A 13,257-nucleotide genomic window follows, 5' to 3' on the forward strand; every position below is an offset into this window, starting at 1 on the left:
GGCAATAAGAATGATTTCTGCAATGTATTGAGCTTTGTAAAACAACAACTTTGTTTGAGAATATATTCCAAAAGTCGGGTGACGACCTCATAATCTAACGTCCTTTACTGCAAACATCGCTCAACACAACCATTAAAAACAGAGCGTAAACGTTTTGCCGCCTATCCCATCAGTACAACAGAGGCCACGGCCATAGGGAGCCACGGTTTGTATTACAGGCTGAAGCATCACGCCTGATAAAGCAGGACTCTAAGAACTTTCTAGGGCCCCATCGCTAGTCATTGTGCAAAGGTTACTGCACCATTAAAATTAAAGATATGTCCCTTAGGCCAGCAATGGTAGACTAATTCGGTCCTGGTTAGTTAAGCTAAGCATTAGTAGCCCTGGCAACGTCCCTTATGTGCTCTTTTAGTCTTGTCCCACGTCTTTTGTCTATCTCGCCAATGTAGGTTGCATCACATTCTATGCACTCAACTTTATATTCACAGTCAAAATGCCTGATGGGCACAGTGCCCTCCAAATGGCGTATGAAACACGTTGGATGAAAGGAATGCGCACCACCGATTTGACTCCTTTCATTTTGTTTCTGATTGTTCTCTGGTGTAGCGATGATGCCACCCGGATAGGCGACGAAACGCTCACTCTCTTTGTTCTCAATTGTTGTGTTAAAGGGACTCTGACCAGAAACTGTGGGAGCTCTTTCGTACTTGCAGTCGGTAAAGCGTCCAACAAGGACCCTCCATGCGAAAATTCATGCAGTGCAGTGTGCATTCCTTTCATCCAAGGTGTTTCATACCCCATTTGAAGGGAACTGTGCCCATCAGGCATTAAGACTGTGCATATAAATTTAAGTGCACAGACTGTGATGCAACCTACATTGGCAAGACAGACAAAAGACGTGGGACAAGACTAAAAGAGCACACAGGGGACGTTGCCAATGCTTCTAATGCTACTGAAACCAGGGCCAAATTAGTCTACCATTGTTGGCCTAATGAACATGTATTTAATTTTGATGGTGCGGTAACCTTTGCACATGACTAGCGATGTGGCCTTAGAAAGTGCTTACAGTGCTGGTTTATCAGACGTGATGCATCAGCCTGTAATACAAACAGTGGCCCTCTATCGGATGTGTATGACGCCCTCTTAGATAAGTAGGCTGATGTGCTCGTCTTTGGCCCTTGTTGTACTGATGATGACACCCGGATAGGCGGCAAAACGTTTACGCTCCGTTTTTAGTTGTTATGTTAAGCGGTGTTTGCAGTAAAGGATGCTACATTATAAGGTCGTCACCCGGCATTTGGAATATATTTTCAAATAAAGTTGTTGTTTTACAAAGCTCATTACATTGTAGAAATCATTCTTGTTGCCTATAGGGATACCATTAGGGGATACCATTCTTGCAGTCACGTGGAGCACTGAAGGGCCAATTTCAAAAGTAAAGGCAATCTGATTTATGTTCTTGCCAACATGGCACAGCGTACGCACAAGGTAGCTCCATTTCAGGAGCCTAGAACACTCAAAGCAACTGGTGTGCTAGCATTAGATATTGTGTGCAGCATTACATATTTGCTTTTGCTAGGGCAACTAAGAAGGGTGGATAGAAAGACAATTACAACCTGTTTCCACAGAAGACACTCAGATTCATTAGCAATTTCCTGCAAGAGAGCTAAGGCTTTTCCAGATTACTAGAACACGGGTACCTGATTGTAGATAACAAGAACTCATACACCAGAGCTCAGTGCTACACACACCCTGCTTTCCATCAAAACTGTTAGAAGGCGTGACCCCCTAAACCTGCACAAAATTCCTGATGAGTCTTTACTGGACACTGTTGCTGTCCCTCTCACCATGTGCTCTCTATGAACCTGATTCACAGTTCTGGATGCACTGCCTGAGCTAACTTCTGCATGCTTTCACAACACGAATGGTAACCGCTATGAGGACTGTTGTACTTAAGGCGAGTTCCCACATATAGCGCTTCCCTACATAGTGCTAGAAAATGTCGCTATATTTTCGTCCTCACATTGCTGTGAAGCAGTATAAAACCACTCTTGTCGAAGTAGAGCCCGGTCAATTTTTGCAGCGCTATCTTGAGCGTTGAGTCTGCTTTAACCAATCGTGAGCTTCTTTCGGCCGCGACGTCGCGGGGTTTGAGTTGCTTCCGATCACACGAAGCAGCAAGGCGGGAAGGCAACGACGACGACGACGACGTGAAAATGACCACGAGTTTCACCTGCCCGTGCATATGGCGACGGATTGCGGTTTGGATACTACAGTTCGGTATAGCGATCACAGCATCGATAGTGTCGTCCGCGTCCATGCTACAGATATCCGGCGCGGACACTAAGCAATCTCGATGGTACCAGTGCAACGAGATATCCGGCGACTGCAGCAGGATACCGCTCTGTGCTCGATAGTATGTGAGAACGGCAACCGGCAAAACAGCGCTGGATTTTGAGGGCTATTTTCTAGCGCTATACAGTCAAGCACTGTAAGTGGGAACTGGCCTTTAGTGAAAGCGACATGAAATGCTGTACCTTGACAGGTAATGTTCCCTTTATTCCAAATTGTACTATCAGACGCAAGCCCACTTGCCACCAAGCCAATGAGTTGTGCCTCACAGTCAGTGCAATCAAGGGAATCTATCACTGAGGCTCAGAAAAGCTGTTTTCCATCGGGATCTGATCCAGGACTGAGCCGTGAGTAGCCCCGTGAAAGCACCAGGGTTTCTTCGAATTTTAGATGTGCCAGCCTTTGTTTTCCTCCCCCTCCTCATTTTAATGTAGTAGCTGATTACTTTAGCCTTGTACTGCTTTAGGGATTGAAGATGTGGAGATGATGTAAGAGGAGGAACTAGGCTTTAGGCAAAATGAGGCAAAGTGTGACTATGTACAAATCTTCTGAGAATGATAACGAAAGGAAAGTTAGGCAGCAAGTGAGCTGGTGGTGACGATCCATGACTTGAAAACCCGAGACGAGGTAGGGACGATAACAGACAAACACCGTGTTTGTGTTTGTCTGTTATCGTCCCTACCTCGTCTCGGGTTTTCAAGTCATGGATCTTCTGAGAATGTTTATGTATCATTCACACAAAGAGAGGATAAGTGTTACATCTTTTTCCGGTTTTGATATTTATTTATTTATGAATATATCTCAAAGGCCCTCACAGGCATTACATGAGGGGGGACATCAACATGGGTCACTTAACAAATACGGAAGTTACAAGGAACATACATATTTGGAAGACAGACTCTGTTTTTCGTTCGTTCATCAGTCTTGCTCAAGAAATTGTTCACTGTAGCAATGGTACACAATGTCACGAAAGGAGTGCTCATCTATCGTTCCGCAAGGCTCATTAAAAAGGACTAGTGTTGTGTTTCAACACAACATATTGAACTCATGAACCATGCATCATCCTGAGGGCTATAAATCATCCCAAATACAGATGCTGAATTATTTTAAATGCGACAGACGAGCTGTGCGAAGAGGTACCTCCAGTTAGGATCTTGGGTACTTGAAGCATGTGGCATTTTCTGTGGGAAAGGCTTGCCAGACCCTCTTCACTGCACAGGTTGGGATGACCATGCTCTTGTCTTTCCCAAGCTTGTGCCATACTCACCTTGCAAACTGGCGATAAGCAGTGTATCTGCATCGTCTACACAGATGTACATAAAATATAGTTTAGGCAAATAGGTAACCAGTTACAGTACTGTGTGTGTGCAGTGTCATTTCTACATGTACCTGAGAGCAACTGCAGTTTACCTGCCCACACCCTGTACATTACTACACATGCTGTGTTCTTTTAGAAACCAACATTGTTTTACCTTTCACTGAATCGACAATCAAGAACACTCAATATCGCTAAGAACCTACGCTAAAACCTTATGCACAGGGCAATACATAAAAACGTGACTCAGGACACATCACACTGACAATTACAAACTATTGGTTTTCTCCAGTTCAGAGCTGTGTACTGTACAGTCTTTTTACGTGCTGCGCCCTGTACTGGAGTTTTTAACGACTTTAATGTAGGACCAAACCAGTTTTGGGCGCCCAAATTTTAACATCGTTCGACAAGGACACATGTGACTTACTTGTGAATATAGTCGCTCATAGGTTCGCGCTGCCCACGGAGTTCAATATGCGACCTTCAGGACAGTCATATTGAAGCATAGACGTTGGAAATCTTCGTGGGTTGTAATGCACTCATACTGCAGTCATTCGGCAGTGTTTTCGAGCTCCTGGCAGCACAAGCATTCGATCTCCTTCGGCATTATGATACACCAGCCACACCGGCACTATGAACAGCAAGTGCGCATTAAATATCAGAACACGAAATTTCAGAGAACGTTTACGTGTTCGATCACAGTGTGCGTTAAAAAGCTCATCGCTTACCTGAAGATAGGCGACTCATGCTGTTTGCTCCATCTGTGACCGATGTTCGTAGAGCTCTAACTTTGTCTTGCATTCGCGGCATCGGCGACCTTTCGAAAGCCTACCGAGCTGTTCAGCACGCAGAATTTTCTTCTCGATCGCAGAAATGTCAGAAAGAAGTTCCGGGCTCGAAGTCTCCGCATTTCTTCCTTCGACGTCCATATTGAAGATCGCTTTCCGGACGGATGCCGGCGCTCTCACAAACTCACTAACAACAGAACTTCCGGTCCGGGCGCCCAATGAAACGTGGACCTCGTGCTTTCGTCACGCACACGGAAATTGGAGGATGACCACTACAAAGAGGCTAGATTTCGGCCGCGATTGCGCGAGTTGAGGAGGAAAAGCGAAGCCGGTTTTCAGCTCGCCGTTTGGCAAACTTTGCCGCCGCGCACAGCCAAAATATTTCGCGTGTGGCTTGGAGGCATATTATACCTTCGTAATAGATGCAAACGAAAGATTAGTCGAACTTCTGGTCAGAGTCCCTTTAACAACGCCATCTGGATGGTGAGGGCCACGCCAGGAAGACGCAGAATAGCAGAACCAGCAGAAGCAGAAGTGCTTGCTGGCTGAACTGATTGGCCGGCAGAACCGCTAGTTGGGACAGACTGCCTGTATTATAAGTATTTTAACTATGAAACATGAGATTGAACCAAGAACGGGCAAAGGTGTGTATATGAATAAAAGTATGTCATAAAATGAAAATATTCGGCCATCCGTAGCGTTTTTCTTGCTATTTGCCTGTGATCGCTGTCGTTACTAGGCCTAACAAGGACGACGAAACATATTATTTTCAGGTAAACATCGACACTGGAGCGTAATTTAAAGGTGATTTGCAAGATAATTGCAACTGAATGTACACTTACGGAATAAAATTGACGTAATTTATGGAAAAAAAATAGTCATGAAATCCTCGCTTCGCCGTTCCAAGCTACGCCGCCATTTTCGGGAAAATTTTGGTGCCATGGCGGCCCGCATAGAAAACAGCAGCCAATGAAAAACGCTCAATTTGATTGACACGTCGAGCCTTTTTTTTAGGCTCCTCCTAATGGCCATACTCCCTTTGGCATACACGGCACTGCTCGTCAGACTGTCGTCGTTGTCGTCGTTTATGCACTCATCCACGGCGTCCGCATCTCTTGCGAAGATATCCGCTCGATGTGCACCTGCGAACGTACTCCGTCAAGTAAGAAGAATAGTGAATTCATGATTTTAATGTTCAAATCTTTAACGGTATTTTCTATTGTGACGTCCACGATTTATTGAATGCAAATGCGTAACTAACGCTGTTGATATTGTGGCTGTATTGTTGAAATGCGAGCGGCCTCGTAGGCTCTGTATAGGCCACTGTTCTCGATTGTAAAAGGCTGGATCGCGGATAGAGAGCGCGAGCGTGACGAAACCGGCCGCCATCTTACGGTGCCCACAACAGCCCCCGCAGCGATCATGGCAACTTCTTGCAATTACGGTCGTACCAACCGTACTGGCAAGGTTACAGGGACTAAACTTATACAGGTGAGTCACTCTTCATCAAGGAATAAATAGGCGTCCATTCTGTACATTTATTTGACCATTATGAAGTGTTTTTTTGCCCAAAACGAGCACTGGATGCAGGTTGCTTGATCGCTTTTCCGACGTTCAATCGAGCACACTTGCATTTTACCCGGCGGCAAATACAGTTTGAGTGCATAATATGCTTGAAAGAACACGTTACACTACACAGGTAGTGTTGTCATCAATATATGTGCGAACACTCGAGCGCTTTTTTGCATGCATTGCTAGCATGGTACACGGTGTTCTCTGCGGAAGCAAGTGCCACATTCATTTCTTTGAATTACCTTCGCGCACAAGTTCGGTATTACGTCATAATAAGACCACGATTGTCACATTTTTTCATGTATTGGTATTGTTTTGTGCCTTGGTTTGATTTGTGACAAAGAATCCTACGTAACGGTGGTGTGGCGCGACTTGAATAACACCTTTGTGTCTGAGCTGTATCGTCAGCTTGTTACGATAGTAATAATTTGTAGCGTGTCGTGCTATTTGTAGCAGTTTTAAGGCAAAAGTGGTCTCTCAATACAGGTTTCGGCTGGGTGTACAGGTAAGTATCACGTTCCTCATCCACTGGTTTCTACTTTACAGGAAGGAACAACCTCAGTGCACGCACTGTGGTTAGCCTCTCTCAGTTTTGCATATTTTCTTACATGTTCACATCAGAAACACACCTTACACTTTAGGCTCCTTAACCCAGCGATATAATAATTAGAGATTATAATTCTTTTTAGAAGAGTTCTCCATATTCTTTTTAGAATAGTTTTTAATCTTTTTAATTATTAGAAGATACAGGGATTGTAAACCATGTTTTAAACTGCTGTTTTAACATCTGTTCAATGCATTTATTAAATAACATATTCATTTTTAACTGGTTGCACCCAAACCAATGTTCTGATGTATTATTTCCTTTGTTGTCGATGCACCATAAGAGTTGGAATAATCATCATCAATGCAGGTTACTTCACAGCTGCCTCGACATACTCAAGAAATGGGTGCAGAGCCTGCGTAATGCCCGCAAACTTTGACTACCACAGCATCTCCAGAAAGTAAAGGGATATGTGTCACATGGGATTTTTAAAGGCATTCACAGTATATAATACCTTGTATGAACTGTTGTAGATCTAAGCAGCTTCTACAGTACACTCTCAGAAATTAAAACTTGTCAGGGAACTGTGATAATTGTTTCAGTTAATAGGCATGCACATATACGCTATAAGAAGACAATTATTTATTGAGAATGCACTTCTCTGGCTACTCATGTTGTTTACATCTACTGTTGATCACATTCATTTATCACATATTATATTCTTATATATTATTATTATATTATCACATATTCGATCACATTAAATTTAAAATTTAGCATATATGAGAAAATATCAGTGGGGAAGTTGCTATTCATTGCTCATTCGAGCTCAGAGAGCGTAGCTGACCATTGTCATTCCTAAAATATATATTGCCATTGTAGCAAGGTCACAAAACAATAAATGTAGCCTTTTGTGACCTCCCTGCACGTTCATTGTATCCTGAAACGCATAAGTGCAAGAAATAAATCTTGAACTTGAATAAACTTGATGTTGTATAAACTTGACATAAAATGTTGAATAATATAATGAATGATATAAAATATTGAATAAACTTGAACTCGTATATTCTCTTTACTCATCATTAGTGATCTTCATTACAAAAGCATATCGTGTTAGACTTTTTTGTTTGCGTTTCACAGACTGGGTACACGAGGGCCAAAATGACACAATCACAACTGTTTCAACCTCCAAATAGTCCTGTTGCAATTTGAAGACCATACGTGGAGCTGCATTGTTTGGAACATGCTCCACATAACAAGCATGACAAAGTCAGCACTGGATAGCAGGACCCCGTCCCCAAGCAGTTTTTCTCACGCTGCAGTTGTATTCAACAAAAGCATGTGAGTGCTGGAGAAGGACATTCAGTTTGGCACAACCGCGCCTGCAAATAATCAGAACAAATAAAGGAAGAAGCAAACAAACATAGAAGGGCTGTACTTCAAAAAGAGATAAGTCCTGTGTCTCAAGGAGGTGTTACCACTTTCTAAGTAACTTAATTGATTAAGCTTACATCATTACCTGATCAACTGTCCTAACGAGCGTGATCTAATTGCGTGAAGTATTTAGGGCTGCTTCGGTGTGTCCATATTTGCGAGGCAAAGCACCGCTGCCGTTTACTAAAAGACTGTTTCTGCGGCGATGCTTGATACAAATCATACTAAACCCATACACGACTAAGACAACGGCTGTGATTCTACAGTACGATCTCTTTCTGCAATGCGAGTATACATCATCCCGGACCGTTCTTTAGGGAACAATTTTTGTCCAGAACGCAGCACGGGATATTACATACATGGTTGTTGTTAACCTCACATCGTTTCTTATTGAAATATTGGCTGGGAAACGTACTGTAGTACAATCCCCAGCGCTGCACTGCCGTGACAGTCTAGTTTCGGAATGCAAAACATAACGTAATTAAGAATCGAACGGCAGGACACCTGTGAAACACTGTTAGGATACATCAGTATACTGGCACCTTACAAAATTGTGTGATGACAAACAACGATCAACGCCTGCAGCGCAATAAATACTCACAATCTCCGTTGCCTCCCATTGTTTTCTATGGGCACACACTGCGTTTTAGGGCCTCCCAACATGGCGGCCCGAATGCACGCCTCTCCCCCGCGAGCCCCTCTCCCATGCGCCATCCAGCCTTTATAGATAGAGATCAGTGTACGAGCCCGCTCGCATTTCAACAATACAGCCACCACATCAACAGCGTTACTTACGCATTTACATTCAATAAATGAATTGCGAATTGAATGAATTCACTATTCTTCTTACTTGACGGAATACGTTCGCAGGTGCACATCGAGCGGATATCTTCGCAAGAGATGCGGACGCCGTGGATGAGTGCATAAACGACGACAACGTAAGAAGAATAGTGAATTCACGATTTTAGTGTTAAAATCTTTAACGGTATTTTCTATTGTGACGTCCACGATTTATTGAATGTAAATGCGTAAGTAACGCTGTTGATGTGGTGGCTGTATTGTTGAAATGCGAGCGGGCTCGTAGGCTCGTCAGACTGTCGTCGTTGTCGTCGTTTATGCACTCATCCACGGCGTCCGCATCTCTTGCGAAGATATCCGCTCGATGTGCACCTGCGAACGTACTCCGCCAAGTAGGAAGAATAGTGAATTCACGATTTTAATGTTAAAATCTTTAACGGTATTTTCTATTTTGACGTCCACGATTTATTGACTGTAAATGCGTAACTAACGCTGTTGATGTTGAGGCTGTATTGTTGAAATGCGAGCGGGCTCGTAGGCCCGTCACACTCTCGTCGTTTATGCACTCATCCACGGAGTCCGCATCTCTTGCGAGGATTCCCGCTCGATGTGCACTGCGAACGTACTCCGTCAAGTAGGAAGAATAATGAATTCACGATTTTAATGTTAAAATCTTTAACGGTATCTTCTATTTTGACGTCCATGATTTATTGAATGTAAATGCGTAACTAACGCTGTTGATGTTGTGGCTGTATTGTTGAAATGCGAGCTGTTCGTCCGGTCTGACATCCCCGTAGTCCGCCGGACAGTGCGCACACAGGGGACTGGTACTACTACATGGCCTGCTCCGTTCGTCTAGGCTCCCTTGACCTCACGGTTGTCTCCCTTTACTTGCCCCCTGGTGTTCCCTACGACATTGCTGAATTGGACACACTTATTGCCAGCCTCCCGTCGCCGCTTGTGCTTTGTGGCGATTTCAACGCGCATAATGGCGTCTGGGGTAGCACACGCACCGACGGAAGAGGACAGCACCTTGCGGACCTCTTCGCTGACAGAACTCTAAGTATATTAAACGACAGTTCTCCAACATTTCTTCAAGCCACATACCTCTCCTCCTGTCTTGATCTTACCGCCCTGTCAACATCAGTGACTCGTCTTTTCACATGGGGAGTAGATGCCGGCACCCTTCGAAGCGATCATTTGCCCGTTCTTATCGGCATCCGACGATCGCGTCAGCCGGCTACATCACGTTCCGTCAAGCGAACCAACTGGTAGCTCTATCAGGCCACACTGGAGTCAGCTTCCTCAAACGATGCACTGGGAAACCAGCAGGATTTTGCTCGTACTGTAGCAGGTGCTGCGCAGCTGCTACTAACTTCTCCCGTGTCCAGGTGTGCTTCTCTGCCGTCGATGCTAAGTACGAGCGGCTTCGTGCTCTTCGTCGTCGCGCGGAACGCCGTGCCCGACGCACTGGTCACGCTCCTGACCGCCTTGAAGCTCGGCGGGTTCAGAAAGCAATTGGGCGTCATCTGCGTCAGCTTGCGCGGGACCATTGGCGCAGGTCCATGTCCTCTTTATTCCATCGTACACCGCTCTCCCGGATATGGGGAGTACTACGAGGCCTCTCCTCCCCTGTATCTCAGCGGAATCCGTTCCGCTCCCTGTTTCTTTGTACATCACAGCCTGAACTACAAATTGCCGAAGATTTTTGCGTAAGACTTACCACCAGCACCCCCAACTCAGTAACGCCTGCAGTCCCATCCATGCGCCAAGTCATCCTGTCCTGGACACGCTCTTCACCCACCTGGGGCAGATCAGGTTACCTATAAGGCCCTTTGGCACCTTCCCCTATCGGGCCGCTTGCACCTCCTGCGGCTTCTCAATGAGAGTCGGTGTACCGGACAAGTTCCAGAAAATTCGAAGACGGCCATGGTGGTTCCTATACTCAAACCGGGCCAATCGCAGCATCACCTTGACCCTTTTTGTCCCATTGCCCTCACCAGCTGTATAGGGAAGACACTTGAACGCATGATTTTCACGCGTCTCAGCTGGTTCGTTGAGACTGCTGAGTATTTTCCGGAGGTGATGGCGGGATTCCGGCCGGGCCGATCAGCGCAAGAATGTGTCATCAACCTAGTCAGTCAAGTCCAGCATGCCAAAGCAGAGGGATTATTGATTGCCGCTGTGTTCCTCGACGTAAAGAAAGCCTACGACAGTGTTTACCATGCTGCCATCCTTAATGCTCTTACTGCGGCTCAAGTTGGCGGCTGCCCCCTGCGATGGATACCGCTTGACCGATTTTTCTTATCGGTTCACGTGGAGCGTTTATGAAAAAATAAAAATAATCAAGATAAAAGTAAAAATAAAAATAAACCGATCAATAAAAGAAAGAAAGAGAAACAACATATAAAGCTGCAGTTCTAAGTACCGTTATCCTAACAAACATTTATCTGTGTGCAAGACTTCTTATCAGGCCGCTATCTCTTCGTGCGCACCGCTGGTGGTGACACCACCAAGCACCACGTGACCCGTGGGGTCCCGCAGGGTAGTGTCCTTAGCCCCCTCCTCTTTAATCTTATCATGGCTTCCTTTACCCCGTTGATGCCTGCTCATACATCCATCACAATATACGCCGACGACATCTGCATCTGGACTTCTGCAATCCGTCGAGATACGATCCAGCGCCGACTGCAAAGCTCTCTACATGTGATTATCACCTATCTTGCCCCCAGTGACCTAACAGTGTCGCCGACGAAGCCTGTTGCGATGGCGTTCTCGCGCAAGTGCTTCCGCAGGTATCCACTCTACCTTGACGGCTCCCCTCTGACTTTCGCCACTTCATGCCGATACCTAGGTGTTATACTTGATCGCGACCTACCTTGGTCCCGCCATGTGAAGATGATTACCACAAAAGCGACTGCCTCAGTTCACGTCCTCAGACGGATCGCTGGTGCGTCCTGGGGCCCGTCCTGCACTGATCTTTATCGCGTCCATCAGGCCCTCGTGTTGGGGACACTACGCTACAGCCCCCCTATCTTGCATGCCCTCAGCCAAACACAGGAGAGCGAGCTCCTTAACATCCAAGCCCGCGGCCTTCGCATTTGTCTGGGAGTACCACGAATATCAGAGACTTAAGGCACTCTTGCTGAAGCACGGAAGACTCCTGTCCCTCTTCTGCGGGATGCTGATACACTTCGAGTATATTCTCGCTATCTGACCCGTCACACTCACCACTATCTTTGCCATATTGACGACGAATGCCCTGACTCAGCTTTCGGCAAGACCATCGCCCGGCTGAAGGATCATCTTCCTCCCTCCCCAACCACTCCCACATATGCGCCAGCAATGTGGACCCTTGCGCTTCCTGATATCTGCTCCACCACCCCTGGTCTTCAGCGCAAGCGTGACACTCCCGCACCGGTAGCCCTCCAACTCGCCCTCCATTGTTTGCACTCCACGTATCAGAATCATCGCCAGGTATACACGGACGGCTCAGTCACGGCAGAGAGATCGGGTGCTGCACTTTATATCCCTGATAGTGACTTTCAGCAAGTCGTTGTCCTCCCATACCCGATGTCTTCTATGGAAGTGGAACTCCTCGGCATCCTCTCTGCTCTACAGCACCTGATCGGAGTGCCGGCTGTACAGTGGGTTGTTCTGACTGACAGCAAGGCTTCACTGGATTTGCTGCTCTCGTTTCGCCCCAGCACCATATGCCCTCTCCACTCGCTCATACTAAAATTCTGACACAACTTGCGGCAACTGGCCATTCTGTGACGCTTCAATGGATCCCCGGACACGTAGGCCTTCTGAGTAACACCCGCACAGACACAATAAAAAGAGACGCAACATCTAACAGAGCTCTTCCTGCCACGCCTCTGCCCCTAGCGATCTCTGTCTGCCCCCTGCACATTCGTCGGCGGCGTTGTGTCCGTACCCAGCAGTTCCGAGCGGACTCTACCTCATATCATCATTTCGTACGCTTGATTGACCCCATGCAGGACTTCACTATTGCCTGCCGCTGCAATAGAGCTGAAGAATCACTCCTTCACCGCATTCGAATGAATGTTGCACGGACACCCACGCTCCCGTATAAAATGCGCCAGACGAACTCCCCCGTTTGCACAACATGTTATGTTTCTTTTTTTTTTTCGTTTCTTTCTTTTTCGTTTCTTTCTTTTCTGTTTCCTTTTTTCGTTTTCTTTCCTCTTTCTTTCGCTTTCTTTCTTTGGCTTTTTTTTTCGCTTTCTTTCTTGCCGCCTTCTTTCCTTTTTTCGTTTTCTTCCTATATTTTCGTCCCCTTTCCTTTTCCGTTCCTCTGTACGAAAGGAATAGCAAGTCGGCCATTGCCTGACTAACCTTTCCTTGCTTTTTTTCTCAATAACCATATTCCTCCCCCCTCCCCCCGCCCTAGAACAATGGCTCACGTGCAGTCACAACTACAGCATCGGCGT

General features: G+C 46.0%; 1 long non-coding RNA gene across 1 annotated transcript; it reads left to right on the forward strand.

The window, feature by feature from the left end:
- Positions 1-2,245: 2,245 nt before the first annotated feature.
- Positions 2,246-5,546, forward strand: LOC135397830 (uncharacterized). The gene is made up of 3 exons (XR_010423788.1): positions 2,246-2,491; positions 2,580-2,699; positions 5,470-5,546. It is a non-coding gene; the product is annotated as an uncharacterized LOC135397830 (long non-coding RNA).
- Positions 5,547-13,257: the final 7,711 nt, after the last annotated feature.

This window comes from Ornithodoros turicata, chromosome 6 (assembly GCF_037126465.1).
Source record: "Ornithodoros turicata isolate Travis chromosome 6, ASM3712646v1, whole genome shotgun sequence".
Classification (NCBI taxonomy): Eukaryota; Metazoa; Arthropoda; class Arachnida; order Ixodida; family Argasidae; genus Ornithodoros; species Ornithodoros turicata.